Source organism: Piliocolobus tephrosceles, chromosome 7 (assembly GCF_002776525.5).
Source record: "Piliocolobus tephrosceles isolate RC106 chromosome 7, ASM277652v3, whole genome shotgun sequence".
NCBI classification, from domain to species: Eukaryota; Metazoa; Chordata; class Mammalia; order Primates; family Cercopithecidae; genus Piliocolobus; species Piliocolobus tephrosceles.
The window spans coordinates 82,167,097-82,188,983 of record NC_045440.1 but is presented as its reverse complement, the minus strand read 5'-3'; positions in this window follow the sequence as shown (position 1 = coordinate 82,188,983).

The window sequence follows — 21,887 nt, the reverse complement described above, 5'->3', positions numbered from 1 at the left end:
CAGGTATAACTCCCCAATACAATCCCTCCCCCCTCCCCCCTCCCCATGATAGGCCCCAAACACCGCATGTTCTCACTCATAGGTGGGAACTGAACAATGAGTTCACTTGGACTCGGCTAGGTAGAATTTTTTTTCCAGAATAGCGCACTTTCATCTGTATCCAAAACCTGTTCAGGCAGATATTCTTCTCAATGATTTTCTTAATGCATCTGAGAACTTGTCTGCTGCCTCTTAGTCAGCAGAAGCTGCTTCTCCTGTTGCTTGACATTTTTTAAGCCAAATATCTTTCTAAAATTATCAAACCATCCTTTGCTGGCATTAAATTCTCCAGCTTTAGATACTTCACCTTTCTTTTGCTTTAAGTTTTCATATAATGATTTCACTTTTTCTGAAATCATATTAGAGTCTATAGGTAGGTCTTTCTTGTAACAATCCTGCAGCTACAGAAAAGCTGCATTTTCAATACACGATAACAAGATACTTTGAAACAAAATGCAAAGTTTTCTTGCCTGCTGGCACAGCTGCACTGACCTTCACAAATCTCCTTTTCTTCTTTTTTTTTTTTTTTTTTTTTTGAGACAGAGTCTCGCTCTGTCGCCCAGGCTGGAGTGCAGTGGCCGGATCTCAGCTCACTGCAAGCTCCGCCTCCTGGGTTCACGCCATTCTCCTGCCTCAGCCTCCCGAGTAGCTGGGACTACAGGCGTCCGCTAACACGCCCGGCTAATTTTTTGTATTTTAGTAGAGACGGGGTTTCACCGTGTTAGCCAGGATGGTCTCGATCTCCTGACCTTGTGATCCGCCCGTCTCGGCCTCCCAAAGTGCTGGGATTACAGGCTTGAGCCACCGCGCCCGGCCTTCTTTTTTTTTTTACAATGGTCCTGATGCTGGATTCATTTATTATGGTGGACAATCACAGCTGCAGACCTCAACCTAGGGTACACATCAAGTTATTCAACTGTTTCTTGTAATGTCATGACTTTGCTTCTTGGGAGCACTTCCAGCACCACTGGTGGCACTTTGAATGGATCTTACGGTGTTATTCAAGGTTTATGCTGTTCCACTAAACCTGAAAAATATGTGAAAACTATGAGAAATCACTTTTTACTATGATACACAATTTACTAGAGAGACCAACTGCTCACACAGAGATGTTTAGCATCATACATCGTTGTAAAGAGATACTCATAGCACTTGAACTCACTGCAACAGCAACAGGAGTTGGCTATAAAATTATTACAATAGTGCAGTATTTCCTACAGTTAATTTTATGTAGTTATGATTTCATACTGCATCTTTACATTTGTTTTACATCTTTACATTTCTTTTGACTTCAAATGGCACCATGTATGGTATGTGTTTGTGTCTGTACATTTTGATAAATGTTATCTTTCTATGATAGATTAGTGTACATTTTAAGAAAGTAAATGATAGGCTAGTATCTACATATATTTTATGCACTCATGATATACCTAACCTTTTTCTTATTTTTAAAAACTTTCTAGGCTACATGGTTTATCTGCAAGTTTTTTCAAATTGTTGCAAATTTCCAAAGAAATTTTCAATATATTTATTGAAAAAAATCTACATATAAGTGGACCTGTGCAGTTTAATACCATATTATTTAAGGGTCAACTGTATATACCTAGCAGTGAAATTATAGGGTCATATGGTAATTCTATGCTTAACTTTTTGAGAAACTGCCACTGTTTTCCACATGCCTGGGCCATTTTCCATTTCCACCAGCAATGTGCAAGGCTTCCAATTTCTCTGCATCCTTGCCAGCATTTGTTATTTTTCACTTTTGTATCATAGCCATCCCTGTGGGTGTAAAGAGGTACTTAATTGTGATTTTGATTTGCATTTCCTTCATGACTACTGATGTTGAACATCATTGCATGTGCTTGTAAGCCACTTGTATATCTTCTTTGGAGAAATGTCTGTACAAGTCCTTTGTCCATTTTGTAATTGGATTATTTGTTTTTGATTGTTGAATTATAGTTTATGTATTCTGGATGTTAGATCATTATCAGATATACGATTTGCAAATATTTTCTCACATTCTGTAGGTTGTCTTTTTACTTTCTTGATTATGTTTTTTGATGCATAAAAGTTTTGGATGTTGATGAAATCCAATTTATTAATTTTTTTCTTTTGTTATATATGCTTTGGGGGGGTCACATATAAGAATTCATTGCCTAATCACAGTCATGAAAATTTATCGCTATTGTTTTCTAGGAGTTTTATAATTTTATTTTCGTGTTTAGGTTGTTGATTTATTTTGAGGTAGTTTCTATATATAGTATGAGATAAGGGTCCAAATTCATTCTTTTGCATGTGTCTATTTAGTTATCTGAGCATCATTTTTGAAGAAACTTGTTTCCCCCACTGAATGGTCTTGGCATCTTTGTCAAAAAAATGGCCATGGATGGAAGGTTTTATTTCTGGACTCTCAATTCTATTCCATTGGTCTATACAGTAGTCCCCAGTTAGTCACAGAGGATATGTTCCAAGACCCCCAGTGGGTGCTTGACACTGCAAAAAGTAGCATACCCTATACATACTATGTTTTTTCATATATGTATATATTTTTTCAATGAACATGTATACTCAAAGTTTAATTTATAATTAAGCTCTGTAAGAGATTAACAACAACAATTAATAATAAAATAGAACAATTATACCATACTCAGAATGGCACACAATTTAAAACTTACAAATTGTTCATTTCTGGAATCTTCCATTTAATATTTTCAGGCCATGATTGATATTGACTGCGGGTAACTGGAACTGCAGAGAGCAAAACTGCACATAAGGGGAGACTGCTATATGTCTATCTATATATTTAAACTTATGTAAGTACCACACTGCTTTGATTACTACAGCTTTATAGTAAGTTTTTAATTTGGGAAGTATGAATCCCTCCAAGTTTTTTTTTCAAGATGTTTTGCTATTTGAGACCCCTTGCAATTACATATAAATTCAATGATCCACTTTTTCATTTCTGCAAAAAATGCCATTGGAATTATGATAATAATTGCATTGAATCTATGGATTGCTTTAAGTATTAATAGTATTAAGCCTTCCAATTTAGGAACATAGAATGTCTCTCCATTTAATTAGGTCTTCTTTAATTTTTTCCAACAATATTTTGACATTTTCAGGAGAGTATCTGTTTATATTTCTACAGAAAAAATACATCAGGTCAAAGGGTGGATAAAATTCCAAATACATCACCAAATTTTCCCTTAGAAAGGTTTGCCAACTTACACTTCCATTCAATCTTTATTAATGTAAGGAGTAGAAAATGGTATTTCATTACTATGATTTTCACTTCTTTGATTCTTGGTGATGTTGATACTTTTTCAAGAGCTTATTGGTCATTTATAATCCTAAATCAGGAGCATTTACTTGTAAACAAATCTCAGTAATGATTGAATTTCAAAATTGAATTCATAGAACTTATAAACCTGGTTGTCATAAACCAATGTGAATGCAAATGAGGACATTATTATTGTTATTGTTTCATTAGTGGTATTAAAGCTATCTCACATAATATTCTTACTTACATACCATAAAGCATATTAATTTCAAAGTCCTTCATTTTAATTTTGTAGAAAATTAGTAAATCAGAATATTTAGGAAGATGTAATAGTTTGTTTTGTCTTTTACTCTATGTTTTTCCTGGAACCATTGTTCCATATATAAACAGTACTACTTCAGCAACTAAGCATGAATAAATTTCTTTGGTACTGGTGTACCTTATGCTCCTACTTAAACTGGCACTGCAATTGAATTTTAGAGCTGGAAAGAACCTCAGAGACCACTCAGTGTGCTCTCTAATTTTATGGATAAGGAATCTGAGGTCCAGAGAGGTGATGTAGTTTAACAGAGGTCACGGTTACTCAGTCATTCAGGGGCAGGATGCAAGGCACCACAGTCCTTCCAGTAGACTAAAGTTGTGTCTTGTATAGTCAGTAAAACAGTGTAAGAGCGACGTTGAAAATTGTGGAGTGCTTTTACATTGCTCTTTTGCTAATGCAACCAGCAGTATGTTTTGAATGTTTGACTTAGTAAATCATTGAATCATTAACAAATAAATAAAAATTAAAAACCTACGTGCTCCCTCTGCAGGTTTCAGAGGCTAAAAATGGCTGCTACAATCCAATCAACCATTAGAACAAGCCGTGAGGGGTGGGGATGCAGGCAGAAATTGACCCTTTCAGCTTTGCTAAATGTGGTCTTTTTGCCCCACATAGCCCTAGGAGAAAGTGGTGCAAATATTTTAGTACTTCAGGGCAAACATTTCCTCTTTCCAAATCCTATTCTCATTGTACAAATTAAGAGCCTGAGCCCTAGGTTTCAAGTTTCTGAGCTTGGATTCTGATGCAGTCATTTGCTAGCTACATACACTTTCAAGCTTTACTTTTTCGTCTGTCAAATGGACATAATAATAGTCATTATTTCCACAATAGACAAAAAGACAAAATACACATAAAATACTTAATATAGAGAGATTTAGCTTGTGACAATGGAGACAAATGGCTGTAAATGCTCTTTAAAGCATTCATAAATTGTAGAAGGTGTGCACAGTATGCAGCTCATTCACTTAATCTCATTGCTGGAGGAAAAAACTGCCTCCACAGTACCTGAAATTGTTGACTACTACAAATTTTCGACATGTTTTTGTTTATGTATACTCTTTGTAGATGGAGCATTTTAAGGCATATGTGATTTGGATTTTTTTTAACAATGTGTTTCTAGATATGGGATAATATGCTCATTATAAAGCTATTTAAGACTGAGAGCATGGGACCAATAATTCTCTGAGGATCTAAAATATATTTTTGAAGACTTAAAAGAAAAAACTCAACAGAATAAATGTGTTCAAAAAGTTGATAAAGCTTATATGTGCCATTTTAACTGCAACTTGGAAAGATGTTTCAATAAGATAGTAAGGAATTACAGACTCTTAAATTAGGTGAATATCAAGAATACTTTCTTTTATTATCTTAATATTTATTTACTAATAAATATAGAAAATTTCCAATAAAAATTAATGAAATATAAAACAAAATTAATATATTTGACATCTAGAAGCTAATTACAATTTATAAAAAATTTCCGATCATACCAAGAGTCATAATTAATTTAAAGGAAGAGATACATTTTTGAAAAGAAATAGTGAGGCTGGGCACAGTGGCTCGCACCTGTAATCCTAGCACTTTGAGAGGCCGAAGCAGATGGATCACTTGAGGTCAGGAGTTCGAAACCAGACTGGCCAACATAGTGAAACTCCGTCTCTACTAATAATACAAAAAAAAAAAAATTAGCCAGGCGTGGTAGTGGGCACCTGTAATCCCAGCTACTTGGGAGGCTGAGGCAGAAGCATTAGTTAAACACGGGAGGCATAGGTTGCAGTGAGCCGAGACTGCGCCACTGCACTCCAGCCTGGGCAAAAGGGCGAGAGTCTGTCTCAAAAAGAAGAAAAAAAAAAAAAAGAAATAGTGAATAAGGTGAATAAGTTTTGGGTTATTTGATAATCAAGTTAGTGAACAGGAATAAGTCATATGAATACACTGAAAAATGATATACATTTCTTGCTGTTTTGACGGGCAATACCAACATTGACTAAGATAACATGGGATTCATAATATGCTGCTACAAAGAAGGCATTGATAGCAAGCTGGGTGATGAGTGTTTTCAATGCAGGAGTAATGAAATTGGTTGTTGCCACAGTGAAATGAAAGTCCCTGAAATCTTATCATTTGTCATAGAAAGAAGTAATCAGAGCATACCATCAAATATAGTAGCGTTGCATCAAGCAATTAATTATTTTGAAAACCCATACTGTTTTTGTAGATTTTATACTACTTTGTGTACACATCAACTTCTTTAAATTTGTAATTTGTTGTTGGTTTTATTTTTTCTTTTACTTTTAATTACATTTATTTTATTCCCATGCAATAAGTTTTTTTTCTTCAGTTTCTTTTGGAATCTCTTTTTCTTCTGTGCAATTGCCTTTTCTGGTTTAGAAACAATTTCTTCCCTTTCAGTAAGGATCATCTGGATGTGTGTGTACACACCATTTCTATAAAGTGACTTCTTTCATACTATAAAGTGACATCTTTCCGATACCTTGTGGTTTTTCATACATGTGTACTCTTGATGACCTGGGAAGTTTCATGTGTGTTCTTAAAGTGAACACAAAGATTTGAAACTCTTGATTTGCATGATTTTTGTGGAGTTTTCTGGGTCAGATGAATAGCAAACTATTTTCACATATCACCTTAGGCCACTTAGGGGAAGAGAAATTTGTTTTTTAATCATTCTAAATAAATATTTATTTTGCAGCTAATTCCGTATTTGTAATTTTTATCATTTTTTTTTTCATAAAAAGAACTCCCAAATTGTATGCATTTCAAGCACACAAAATTTGGATCTGCCCCTGGGTAGAGGAGATACGAAAGATCAAGAGAAAGATTAAACATACTCAAGCATGGTGGCTCACACCTGTAATCCCAGCATTTTGGGAGGCTGAGTTAGAAATACCATTTAAGACCAGGAGTTAAGACAAACCTGGTCAACATAACAAGACCCTGTCTCTACAAAAATAAAATTAAAATACAATTTTATTAAAAAGAGAAGGATTCAAGAGAAAGATCAAGATCAAGAGGGACCTCCCTACTGAGTAGAGTCTCACACCCCAGCTGCCTCTTCTTCTCACTTGTAGACCAAGCTTCCCTGGCCTGCTTTTCTTCCATATTTGTCACAGTTATTCATGCTGTTACAGCCATAGCTATCTGCTAGAATACTGCATTGAGTGTGAAGTGCAGTGCACAATAGCACTATAGAAGTCTGCAGGTAAAAGGTAAGCACAATGATCAGTGCCCGAAAAAGAGACTGGTTAGTGATATGAGAAGGTAATTGCCTCTTGAGTCAATCAAAGAGCTTAGGCAGGGCACAGCAACATAATGCCAAGTGTGATAGTTAATACTGAGTGTCAACTTCACTGGACTGAAGGATGCAATATTGATTCTGGGTGTGTCTGTAAGGGTGTTGCCAAAAGAGATTAAGTGGCCTGGGGAAGGCAGACCCACCCTTAATTGGATGGGCACCATTTAATCAGCTGCCAGTGAATATAAAGCAGGCAGAAAAACGTGAAGAGGCATGACTGGCCTAGCCTCCCAGCCTACGTCTTTCTCCCATACTGGATGCTTCCCACCCTCCAATATTAGACTCCAATTCTCCAGTTTTGAGACTCGAACTGGCTCTCCTTGTTCCTCAAGCTTACAGACAGCCTATTGTGGGACCTTGTGATAGTGTAAGTTAATACTTAATAAAATCCTTTTTATATATATCCTGTTAGTTCTGTCCCCTAAGTTAATACTTAATAAATTCCTTTATATATATATCCTATTAGTTCTGTCCCCTAGAGAACCCTGACAAAAACAGATTTTGGCACCAGGAGTGGCTCTAGAGGAACAGAATATTAAGGATGGAGTTCTTTTGTTGGTTTTGGGGTTTCTGAAGTCAGCTACCTAATATGATTAGATCCAAAAATGCTAAGGACTCTACTTCTGATAGTGTGGAGAACACTGAGAGTTCTTGGCAGAAATTGTTTAAAGAGCTATGCCAAATAAATGCATTTGACACTCCTGACTTACTGCTCATGAGAGGCAAAGAGTTTATAATACCTTTGACGATATGTGAAGAACCAAGGAACATAATGAAGCTGGTTGGTTGTTCCTAAGTTCTGTGGACAAAATGATAAAAGAAAATGACGAACTTGGGGATTCTGTCTCCCGACTTCAGAAGCAGATGCTGAGCTGAGCCTCAAATCTGCTATGATTGCCCTGAGTGAGAGTCTTATCTCCTGTAGAGAAGGAGCTGAAATTGTGGAAAACAGACACAAGCTTTTATCATGCGAGTGGCTGACCTGCAACAAAAGATGCAAGTACAGCCTCGCCAGGTGTCTACTGTTAAAGTGAGGGCATTGATTGGAAAATAACTGACTAATATACTAAGGCATTATTAAATAAGTTGTAATGAATCCCAAAGTGTCCAATGGTGACTACAGAATTTCCATATAGGTTGGTTATTTGCTTGAAAGGTAAAGACGGGAGACATGTAAAGTAAGTTTGCATAGCTAGACCCAGTGTTTACTTATATACTACATGTTATTTGAGGTGACTTGCAGCAAGGGGGATGCTAATGGAGGCTATGTGGGGTAGGGGCTAGGAGTACAGCATCTCCTGCCCATACCATCCCAGAGAGCCCACCCTGACCCCTTGATGCCTTGCTGTAAAATATTAGCTACAGGTTGTATTTATTACGGAATTATTTAGCTTTTATTTTGTCAATTCCTTAAAATGAGCCACTAAAAATTGAAGAACATTAAATTGTGTATAAACACAAAAGATTTAGAACCACAAAACTGTAAGGAAACTCTTTTGAATTCAAATGTAAAATCTAAGTTTATTTGCAGGAATAACTCCAGAGTTACCTGCAGTTCATGCAAGATTCTCTGTTCTATAGTAAATGATATACTTCACAACATCATTCAACACAAATTCATTATTCATATACCCAGTAGGTCTGGGTATTGTGCCTGCATCTGGGCATGCAAAGGACAAGAAACAGTTAATTGAACCTTTGCTCTGAGCTCAGTAATCTGGACTAGAATAACAGTATTACATGGAATGTAAGTGTAAGTATGTTGACTCTCCTCTGGAAAGAAGTGAGGGGAAAATAGCTTTTGTTTTTCATGGAAGAAGAATCACTCCTCCCAAAAAGGAGTAGAAAATGGAAATTATTCCATGGTGAACATGAAGATTAATTGCTTATTTCTTCCTTGGGGAATGCTTTTGAAAAGCATGTTAATTTTTTATCTTCAGGGGCCTGACATTTTTAAATTAATTTACAGTAATGTGCTAGCATCTTAATACATTTTTTCTTATGTTAGAAAAAAAGTATGCTTCGTAAGTGACTTGGGGCCACAGTCGGAAAAAAAAATTGAGAAGTATGGGAAAGGCATTAAGTCACCTGAAGACCTGCTTGTTTCCCTTCATGGTTTTGCTGAAAATTAGTTAGGCTTGCATGCTGTTACTTCTGTTCCATTTTAAAAATTTTCTAAATCATTAATACATTTATATAAGCAAACCTACACTTGTATTTATTTAAACAGAATTCTCAAAAGTTATTTTTCAGAACTGATTAAGATTTAACTTAGGCTTACCCTTTTAAGAAACAAGCATTTTTGCAGTGAGTTTCAAGGAAAGCTTAGAAATCTTGGTATTTGTAAATCTCACTGAGATTATCACAGTAGGAGCCAAACCGTATCTTGGAACTTTGCATGTCATTTTCTACTCAGCTAATAACGTGTAACAGTTAAGAACTAATCATCTCAGCATGGCTGTACCTGCTGTTCGAGGCTTGGTGACAGATAATTGCAGCTCAAAGTATTAGAGGAAAGAAGGAAAGAAAATGTAATAGTATTTCCTTTGTAGAGAACAGGGGCAGTTGTAGGAAACAATTATATAATTGTGATTTCTGAATTATTTATCTTGTGCCACAGATGTCACAGGGCTTGAAGTTTCATTATTTAACATGAGTAAGATGCAGGATCTAAAGGCTGTCCTAATAAAATTTAAGTCATTGACTCTCCTTTCAAGGATGAAAGATAAGAAAATTGTGATTGCAGTCATGCTTAATTCCATAGAACTGAGAAGTACAGCCAGGCAGAGAACCCAAAGAAGAAAGAAGTTAAGCTTTTCAAAAAAGTGGGGGCTAAGTTCCATATGGCTCGCCTGGTGAGGACCAGATGGCCGGGGCCGTGTGCTGGAAGAGCTGACGCCGGCCAGCAGGCAGCTAGATAGTGTGCCCACTGGAGCCTTGCATGAGTAAAGGGTTTCAATCAGTTAGGACAAGGAAAAGTGATGATTTTTATGTTTTTGATTCCTTGATTTATGCATTTCTAGGAGTGAAATAAAGTGGTATGAGGACAGATGTGAAAAAAAGGTAGAATAGTCTCTTGATAGGCCTACTGGTGCCAGAAGCCTAAGAGAACAGCTCTGGTTGCTAAGCTGGAATTCCAACATCTCCAGAATAAAAACTAATGTTTGATTTCTATGCCAGATTTTTTAAATGTCATCATCTTATTAGGTATGTCCTAATTTTGTCCTTATTTTGTAAATGAAGAAATAGGGCCCAAAGACACCGGTTTGGTAATATTGTCCTAAGATTAGTCATGGAGCCATTTCTGATTTCAGAATTCAAGAGTTCACTCTTAGCCCTTCCTTTAGACCACCTGTCTGGAAGACCTGTACTTATTTAAAAGCAAGTCTTCCTTCTCCATCATACACAGAGAGGGAAGGAGGGAGTCATTCATTTATTCAACAAGTATTTACTGAACATCTACAACGTGCCAGGACCCATCGCCTAGGCCATGCGGATGTTTAAGGTGTAAGGATCGAGAATGATGTACAACCTAGTGATTCTCAATTTTTAAAAATCTTTCTCCCTCTAGAGAATTCACTTTCACACTCTTTGTAAGTTACTATTCTAGAAAGAATAGTGCTAATCATATTGCCCTCTCTGTAATTTTCCACTGTGCCCTTGCCTCCTGTTCCTCATGTACACATACCTCTTGCTCCCACCAAACTGGATCATAGCTATTCAGAGGCTGAGACGGGAGGATGGCTTAAGCCCAGGAGTTAGTTCAAGGCTGCAGTGAGCCATGATCCTGTCACTGCACTCCAGCCTGGGCCACCAAGGGAGACCTTGTCTCAAAACCAAACCAAACAAAACAAAAAAACTGGATCATACCCTGTTCTCCTCCATATGCCCAACACTTGCCATCTTTGACTTCCTTGATGATACTCTTCTTTCTACCGGGAATTTATCACTGTCTCACCTCAAAATCCTTCTTGACTAACTTAAATGCAAACTTCGGCCACAAAACCGTCTCTGGATTTTGTCCATACGCCACAGCTGGAAACACTCTCCCTGCCCTCCCTTGAGACTTCTAGGATGCTTTGTCCTTGCCTCTCATGACATCTTGTACATTTTGACCGTGTTGTGATTATTTTGTATAGTCTTATTGACCCTTCTTGATTGGGAGCATTTTAAGAGAGCGTTTTTAAACTTACCCATGTCTGTGTACTCCAAGATCTAGCAATGTATTGAATAGATGGTTGAATAATAATTTTCCTCAAACACAATTTTCCATATATTAAAGACAACTCTGCGATTCAAAGCTAAATTATGCCATATTTTTAGAATGTCTTTATCCAGGAACATCAAAAATGGGTAACTTTCCTCAAGAACATTATGAAAGACAGTCCCTACAGGCAGGTACCACAAATAAGGACTTTTTTTGTTTATTTAGTAAAATTTACCTATGTTTTCCAGAATTGCTGTGATTTTTGTTTGTTTGTTTATCTAAGCCCTATACCTATAGCTGACACTTTTCCAACCTCTTAACCTCCATTATCCCCTTCTTGTTCTAGCCCTTATCACCTCTGTCCTGGACTCTTGCGAGAGATTTCCAAGTAACATGTCTGACTTCTGACTCTCTCTCTCTCTACTGTAAACCACCTACAGACTCCAAAGTGGTCTTTCTAAAATATGCTCCAAAGTGTCAATAGACCAGAGTGGTTAAGAGGCTGGGCTTTGCAATCACCATTTCCCAGGTTTTCGTCTCTGTTTGGCCACTTACTGGCTCTGTGGCCTTGGACAAATTACTTAACTTTTCCAATCCTCAATTTCTTCTTCCGTATTATTCAATAAAATTACTCCTCTGTCTCATAGAAATAGTTTGGCTCTGTGTCCCGAACCAAATTTCATCTCGCATTGTAATCGCCAGGTGTTGAGGGAGGAACACGGTTATATCATGGGGATGGTTTCCCCCATGCTGTTCTCATGAAAGCGAAGGACTTCTCACGAGAGCTGATGGTTTTAAGTATGACACTTCCTGGCTCGTTCTCTCTCTCTCTCTTTCTCTCTCCTGCCACCATGAAAAGATGTGCCTTGCTTCTCCTTCGCCTTCCACCATAATTGTAAGTTTCCTGAGTCCTCCCCAGTCATGCAGAACTATCCATTAAACCTCTTTCCTTTATAAATTACCCAGTCACGGGCAATTTTTTATAGCAGTGTGAAAACAGACTAATACACATAGTGTTGTTGTGAAAACTTCTCATGTGAAATGCTTAAGTAACATGCCTAGCATAAGTCTCAGGTACTGAATAGGGCTATCATTTTAGTGTCATTCTTTTGTTAAAAACAAAAACACACTATAAATAGTTTTTAATAGGTTTCCATTTAAAATATACATTTCTTAGCTTGAAACATAAAATATGAAGCTCTTGATAATCTAGCATCATTCTATCTTTTCATCATGATTTACTATTCATTCCTTCGTGTAAGTCATGAAGGATTTTTCAGCCATGAAGGATTTTTCAATTTTCCCACCTCATGTTCACACCTATGAATATGTTGGTCACTCTTACTGGGATTCTCCAGAAGTCCATCTGTTAAACTCCTAGTATCATACACAACTTAAATATAAACTCCTTGGTGAAGCCTTCCTGGTTACCCCAGACAAAATTAATTCTCCCATTTTATTTCCAAAGCCATGTTGTTCTTAATTCTACTAAAGTAGATTTCTTACAGCGTTGTCATTGTTTGTTTATTAGTTCCTCTCAGTAAGCTGTGAAATCCTTTTAAGAATGTGTTTTACTGGTTTCTGGGTAGCTAATACATTCTAGAATTGAGTGGCACAGACACCCATAAATATCTGTAAAATAAGTGAATAGATGTATAAATGAATAAATTCATGAACCAAGTAACTCTTTCTTTGTGGATGAAAGATATAAAGTCAGGTAACATGTATTGGTCTGAGCATTTCACTTTTAGTATGAAATGACCACACACACACACACACAAAGAAAAATCAAAGAAACAATTTAATATCAGACAATGGTTTTTGGAAAACAGTATTCCCTGCACGCCTATTTTAGCCTAATCTTCTAAAGCCTTTCTTCACATCTGCAATAACTCCTGGGCAGTCAAAGTGCATAATGGTGACCTGGAGCGACCACAAGTCAAAAACCATTTTCTGGTTACTTTTCAATTGACAGGACATTCCATTTATTACGATAATTTAATTCCTGGTCCATCAGGGCTTACTATAATAAGAAAGGCAGTCAGAATTATACTTCTGGGATTCATGAAAGCAAATAATCCTAGACAAAGAAAAACCTTTATGCCCAAAGATTTACTCTGTGGCATTATATACAATAGCCGAAAAATTACAAACAAGCTAAATGCCTAAAATATAATCATGTTAAGTGCACGATGGTACATTTACTCGGTGGAATTCTGCTTTTTAGAATTATGTTCTTAATGTGCATATATAGTATAAGGGAAAAATTAAATGTGTTAAATTTAAAATCAGGGTATATAGCTGCAAATAGACAATTATTACAACCATGTAATACAAACAATTATAGAAAAATGCTGAAAAAATACATCAAATATTAATATTGTTTGGGTAGTAAAGCCATGTTTTTTTTCTTTTTGGTAATTTCTAAGTATTCCTTAATGGAATCTAGTATTATTTTTACAAAATATTAACTAATTGCTTTATTTTATTGATTGATTTAGAGACAGAGTCTTGCTCTGTCACCCAGTCTGGAGTGAAATGGTGTTATCTTGGCTCACTGCAACATCCGCCTCCTGGGCTCAAGCAATTCTTGGGCCTCAGCCTCCCGTGCAGCTAGGATTACAGGCACGTGCCACCATTGTATTTTTAGTAGAGACAGGTTTCTCCATGTTGGCTAGGCTGGTCTCAAACTCTTGGCGGCAAGTGATCCACCCAATTCAGCCTCCCAAAGTGCTTGGATGATAGGCGAGAGCCACCAAGCTTGACCTAATTATTTAATTTAAAAGACTATTTTGATGGACCAAACCCGCCCACTCAAACCACTGGGCTAATTTAGTCCAATGTATGTTAGAAGCTTCTGTGAGTAAGCCATCCTAAAAAGTCACTGTTAGATATTTGCTAAGCTCTTATCTCAGTTCAACAAGCTTTAGTGGAGCACCTATTGTGTGAGGTTTTTGTATTAGGTGTTGAGGTGAGAGAGAGAGAAGATGCAAAGAGAATAAGCAGTACTTCATGGAAGGGACTTCAGTCTCGACTTACATGGCTGCACATACCCTACTCGGTCCACTCGTGTGCAGCTTGTCTGTGTCAGATGCTCTAACAGAGATGAGACTAAAGGGCCACACAGGATTAAACTCCACTTGATGGCATGGGAAGCTGACATTTGAGTTGGGAGTTAAAGATTTTGAAGTGTAAAAATGTGAGGGAGAAACTCCAGAAAGATGAAGAAAGGCATTAAAATGCACACAGAGTAATGAGTTGTCTGCTGTGATGGGAACATTCAGTATGAGGTGGGGAAAGGCTTGGAAGGAGGCAAGTATAATTGCAGTAATGAATTTGTTGGCAGTGACATAAAAAACCTAAATAAACTTGTTCCTCTTCCAAGCTTTAAATATTATGTACTTAATTTATTCTGGAATACTCATATCCATAACTTGATTTCCCATAATTTAGTCTCTTTTTTCAGTTCTAGATTTGCATAATTATAGTTACAATTATAACAGCCTCAAATCTTTTTCCAGGATTTACCTGTGCCAGGCACTCTGCTAAGTGTGTTCTGTACATTATCTGAGATGAGCCTCATGAAAACGATAGGAGTTAGGTCCTTATCCCCGTTCTACAGATGAATAAACTGAGTCACAGAAATGTTAAATATCTTTTCCAAAATCACACAGGTGATAAATAGGAATGAAAGGATGTAAAGGCCAAAACTAATCACATGGCATTAAATTAAAATTAATTCTCAGGGCTTGAGTCGACCGAACTAGGTAGTGCCCTACCAGTGTAGTTCAATAGGAAAGCCGCTAGATGGCAGAAACAGCCTAGCTTGCATAGAGTTGGGACTGGGCGCGGTCAAATCTTGGAAGCCAAGAGGTTTAGCAACGGTGACAAATAGCTGCCTTCCTTCAAACATAGCAGATTGAAATAGGAATAATAATGATTAAGCTTTAAAGGGACCTTTTTTTTATTTTTTCAAGTCAAGAATCAAAAACAGCTAATCAAAATAATTTCCCACATGTTTAAAATGTATCATCGACAAAATAAAACTAAAGAGAATATATGCCATTTCATTCCTTCCTTCACTGAGATGGGACGGTGGAAGGCTGTAATCCTGGCCTTTTAAACTGTAGATATCTCTGGTTTCAAATGGCCATACATCTGTCTGCGACAATGGTAAATCTAGAGTGGTAGACCTTGTTTTATTTACTACCTACCAGGGTAAGAGTGCTACTTACAATAGTAAAGGTCTGGTAATTGCCTACTTGGATTGACTTATACATTTCCCTTCATTCTGTTAAATTTTCAACTATTGAACTTAGGTTGAATAGGCACAAATCTTAAGTACAAATATTTATCATGTAGAAACAGTCCAAAAAATACATATATGAGGCAGGACCTAATTTTATCCTCTGTCATCTGTAATTTAGTTCTTCAGATGGGTTGAAGCCAAAATTCGAACAAACTTTGCTCTAAGACCTAAAATAATCATTTCTGTTAATAGCACTGACAAAATTCACCCAACTTATAGGTATGAATAGATCACAGGGGCCCTCCAACAATTCTTGGTTTAAAACACAGGCTCTACCCAAAGTCACAATATGTGGGGATCTCTGTGTAATTGAGGGCTTCGTGATGGGAGCACTCTAAATATGTAAGGGATGCATCAGGCTGAGTCACAGCAAGTTCAGGTCACAATTTACTCACACAAACCATGGGAATCCTTGACTGGATATTTCCTGTTTCTTAGAGGGCGTATAACCCCATGCCCCTTACTTGCCTCATGTGCTCCTTGCCCATCCCCCAGCCCTATTTAAAAGGGAAAAAAGTCCTAGCCAGAAAACATGTCATTAAAGAACACAAAGAAGAATTTGTAGTTCCAAAATGTGAAATAAGAAGAACCATTCAGACATATGTGGAATGAAACAGAAAGTATGTCACCCATTGTTATTTTGCTAGAACATGCCCCAGAGGCTATTCCTTTAAATGGGAGCAAAAAGCCTCTCTTCTTCCTCCATCTTCCTCTGTTCTTCAAAAGAAAGAAGTGCTAATATCTTTGAATAGGATCCCAGAGTATTTATAGGAGATGTATGTATTTATATGTGTGTACATTTACATATATAATCAGCTTTCTTGAGATATACTTAATATACAGTAAAATCCACCAGTTTTATTTTGAATTTTTGATGAGCCTGGCCAAATGTATACTGTTGTGTACCCACCACTTTTGTCACGAACATTTCTCATGACTTCAAAAATTGCACATTGCTTTGTGCAAACAATCTTCTAACTCTTTCCCCTCTCCCAGCTCCTGACAATAAATACTCTGCTTTCTGTCACTCTAGTTTTTCTTTTCTGTAATGTCTTATAAATGAAAGTACACTGGGAGTAGTCTTTTTTACCTGGCTTCCTTCATTCAATATAATGCTTTTTAAGATTCTTCCACGATACTGTGTATTTCGATGGAGTTTTTAATTGCTGAGTAATAGTCCATTGTGTGAATGTACTACAATTTGGTTATCCCTTCACCAGCACTAAACATTTTTTTTTATTCTAGTTTTTAGCTATTATGAATAAAGCTACAAGGAACATTCAAATACAAGTCTGTGTGAACACATGTTTTCATTTATCTTGGGTAAACTCCTGGGAGTGTGTGTGCTAGGTCATCTTGTAAGTATATGTTTAACTTCTTGAGAGCCTGCCCCATAGTTTATATAGAGATACACTTACTGGGTGTGGTTCTTCTTTCTAAATCCCCATGTCTAGAATAATAAAAGACCCAGGAGCCTCACCATATGGAAGGTGCCTGAGCCAATGCCCCATCGCTCTGCATTTCATGCATTTACTATAATTTGTATCATGTTGTTACCCAAAGAATAATAAGATTCCAAGATTTTATCTGAGCCTGAGAAGAGAAAGCTGTCAGATGATGCCACCTCTCCCACATACATCTCAGGCCAGGGGCCTCTTCTTACACTGGTGCGTTTTACGAGCAAACTTCCATTGTGATCTGAGGTGCCATCAGTGCTGATAATAAAGCTGTCCTTGGCTATTCTTTGTTGGGGTTTCTCTGCCCATGCTTCTCCCTCTGGAATGCCAAAGTGCAAGAGATGCTGGTAGCAAGACAACCTTCACCTGACTGAATCTCCTCACCAAATGCTCTCCAGTTATACCCCATCTACCTTACTGGCCAACACCTGTGTGTAGTGTTACTGGTAGTAGTATTCCCTTGCTAAATATTACATGCTAATGTTGTGCGTTATTCTGCAGTTCCAGAAGTCAGAATTTGGAATATCTCTTGACTGAATTTGGAATTTGGAAGTCAGAATTTGTACTATCTACAACTGAGAAGAGAAATTATCAATAAAATAAACATAGGGGAAGTTTTTGCCTTGATTATATTTAGTATGTATTTATTGAGCATCTACTAGGTACTGAGAAGTATTGTAAACACTGGGTATACAGCTGGGAACATGACAGACAGAGTCTTCTTTTTATGGATCTTATTTATTTATTTATTTATTTTTTGAGATGGAGTTTCGCTCCTGTTGCCCAGGCTGGAGTGCAATGGCGGGATCTCAGCTCACCACAACCTCTGCCTCCCAGGTTCAAGCAATTCTCTTGCCTCAGCCTCCAGAGTAGCTGGGATTACAGGCAGGTGCCACCATGCCTGGCTAATTTTCGTATTTTTAATAGAGACGGGGTTTCTCCATGTTGGTCAGGCTGGTCTTGAACTCCCGACCTCAGGTGATCCACCCACCTGGGCCTCCCAAAGTGCTGGGATTACAGGTGTGAGCCACCACGCCTAGCCAGATCTTATTTTTTAATAGGATGGGGATATATACCCAGTTCACCTATGAATGGGCAAACACGTGCACACACACGCATACATACATGCAAACATACACACCCACCAGGAAAAATATTAATCCTGGGCAAAGAACGAAACTAAGATGATGGGTGAGCAGGAATTTGTGGAAGCCTCTCTGAAGAAGCTGGCCAAATAAAGACCTGGGGCTGGGTGCCATGGCTCATGTCTGTAATCCCAGCACTTTGGGAGGCCGAGGCAGGAGGATTGCTTGAGCCCAGAAGTTTGAGACCATCCTGGACAACATAGCAAGACCTTGTCTCTACTAAAAATAAAAAAATAAAAGCATGCTGGCACATGCCTGAACCCCAACTACGAGGGAGGCTGAGGAGGGAGGATCACTTGAGCCCAGGAGTTAGAGGCTGCAGTGAACCGTGATCACATAACTGCACTTCAACCTGGATGACAGAACGAGACCCTGTTGCAAGAAGAAAAAAAAAAAGATCTAGGAAAATGCATTCTGACGCCAAGGAAGCAGGGAAGCAGCGGGGTCAAAGGTTCTATGTTGAACTAACTCTGAAAAACAGAAAGGAAACTGCTGAGACAGAGCTTGGGGCTGAAGAGTGCTCGTGAGGCAGAGCAGGTAAGATTTCCTTGGCCAGAGTCAGGCCTTCAGATTAACGGTCATATATTCTGTCTCCAAACCCAAAGATTACATTACCTTGCCATTGAGCAATGTAGGACCTTAGAAGAGAATTAAAGAGACTGAGAGAATTAAACAGACTGATTGAGGCTGAGAATGAATTAATGAAAGTCTAATAAATATTTTTATGTTCAGTGAACAAAATAATGAAAGTGATCAAGATCACGTATCTTGCCTTCTAAAGATACCACCTTCCTCACTCCTCATTTAGCAACACTGCAAAATTTTATCCAGCCACCTCTTCATATTTGTAAAGATCTTCTTTCAGGTTTATTTACATATCTATTTATTTGCTGTAGTGATGTAGTAGTTTATGAATTTTTGTTTGTTATGCCAAGTCTATGCTAATATATGCAAATTAGTGATTATATTTTTGAAAAGTTGTCTCTCTGAGTAGAACACAATATCAATATGTGATATTTAAGCACTAAATCACGACATAAACAGCAAGGAGAGCATTTCTTTTCATGAGATAGCAATGAGCACAACAAACCCAAAGGCAGAGAAGCAAGAGACGGGGGGTGTGGCAGGCTGCTCAGGTTGGGCTGATTTCATTTTACAACTTGGAATTCCCAGCAATGTGCTCATATTTAATACAACATTATCATGGCTTATATGGGTTACATAGAAGTAATTCTGCAAATCCTAAAATACTACAGTAGGGTATTTTGTGGATAGAAAGGGTTTACTTTATCGAAATTCTTAGTAAAGAAGTGTTACAATCAATGAATGTCATTTTAAAGGAATTCAAAATGAAAAATAATTGAGTCTATAAAATTTTAGACATTCCTTATAAATCCTAAGTAATTATCATTATCATTATTATCATAGGAATTTACTATGAATTTACATGGTCAAGCAGTAAACAATGAGTGGATTGTGTATCTACTATCTCATTTAATCCTCTCACCAATCTTATGCGAGTGGCCTATTTTAACAAATATAGAAATTGAGGCTTAGGCATATTAATTAACTTGTCCAATATCACACTTGCCAGTGATTCCATAGCTGGAGTTTTACTCCAAGTCTGTCAAAGTTCAGAGCCTTAGCTCTTAATAGCACACGTACTGTCTCAGAAGGAGGATAAACCAGAAAAACAAAAATGGTCCTCTAAGGCAGGCAATTTCATAATGACCGTAACAGTTATTAAAAAAAAAAATTTCATCTTCTGAGTAAGCCGGAGATTCATTTCTCTATTTCTACTCACTCATTTATTCAACAAGTATTTACATGTCAGGCAGTGTTCTCTGCACTGAAAATAGGATAATAAATGAAACAAAATCTCTACCCTCCAGAAGCTTAAATTATAGTAGGGAAGATATATTAGTTTTCCAAAGCTGATGTAACAAATTACTACACACTGGGTGGTTTACAACAATAGAAATTTATTCTCTCACAGTTCTGGAGGCCAGAAGTTCAAAATCAAGGTGTGGCTGGTAGGGCTGCTGATCCCTCTAAAGGCTCCAGGGGAGAGTCCTTCCTTCCCTCCTCCAGCTCCTGATGGCTGCAGGAGTTCCTTGGCTGTGGCTGCATTACTCTGCCTCCTGCATGTGGCCTTCCCCACTCTGTCTTCTCCCCTCCGTTCTCTTATCAGGACTTGGCGCTGGATATAGGATCCATCTGGGTAATCCAAGACGATCTTATCTCAAGATTCTTAACTTAAATACATGGGCGAAAATCTTTTTTTCTGAATAAAGTTACAATCTCAGGCTCTGGGTATGACGTCATGGGGAAGGACTCCCCATGGAACTGTCCACCTGCCCACTTTACATAAGAAAAAAGATGTCCACTGTGTTTGAGGCATCCTAGAATTCTGGATCTACTCACCATAGCAGTTATCATTTATTAAGGAATACACAGCAGGGAGAGCATTAAAGCAGGAGGTACAAAGCCCCGACAAAGGGCATGCTCCATGTGTTTGCAAAGAAGCAGGAAGGACAGCCAGTACAGCTGGAATGAAGTGGGCAATAAGGAAAGTGCCAGAAGATGAAGTTGCAGAGATCCAGGGACCACATCATGTACCATTACAGATCACAATAGACTACTCTAACTTGGGAAGTCACTGCAGAATTTAACTGAGTGACATAATTTGAGAGGATTACTATGGCTTCTGCAAGGAAAACAGAATGTAGAAGGGCAAGTGCTTGAAGCAGGGAGACCAGTTAGGAAGCTATTGCAGTCATCAAAGGAAGACCTGATGGTGCTTAGTTTAGGCTTGCAGCAGTCAAGGTGGGAGAGTGCGTAGGTGAGAGAGATATTTTAAAGGTATAGCCAACAAGATTTCCTGACAGATTTGTGTACAAATGTGAGCCGATGAGAGAACATGGGGATGACTCTGAGGTTTTGGGGCTGATCCAGAAGGATAGAGCTGCCATTTACTGTGTTCCATAAAGGCAACCCTCATGTCAATATCCCATGGACACCTATAGTGACCACTATGCAGCCTTCACAGAGCCTCTGGATGAAGAATTCTTAAAGAGAAATAGCAGGGCTAAAAAAGATTTGTTGCCTCTATTCTTTGGGACATGCTCTCAGCATGCTTTCATCCTCCCACACAAAAGATTTTTTTTCTTTTTAAGTGTTGCCATCTACTCTATATTTGACATCTGCGTGGTTTTATTGTGTGTTTTTTTTAAAAGTGTGCATTAGTGGTTTTTGTCTGCAGAACAGGTTTACAAAAAGCAGGAACTATTGCTATTTGAGTATCTATGCACTGTCTTCTTAGATATCTTATGCAATGAATTAGGAACTTAAGTATTGTTTGATAACTGATCACATCACCATTTTGATGTAGCCAAAAAAAAAAAAAGTCTTCAAATAAAAAGTCCTTCTGTAGGTAGCCTGCCTTGCCCAGAGTGTGAGCCCTCAAGAAACAGAAGGATTCTACATATTATCAGGACTTCTTTAGTATGAAGAGAAGATTCTTGAAGTGATCATAGAAGATAATTCCCCCTCTATTCTCAGAGAGTGCAAATTTCTTGGAGAAAAAAAACTAAGCCCAATGTATGTTTTAACATACAAAGAATCCTTTTCTCCCACTTCCTAGCCATTAAACAGATGCCGTTTCCAAATAAGTGATTGCTATGGTTTGAATGTTTGTCCCCTCGAAAACTCATGTTGAAATGTAATTGTCATTGTAACAGTATCTAGAGGTAGGATTTTAAAGAGGTAATTAGCATGAGGGCTTCACCCTCATGCATGGGATTAGCGCCCTTATA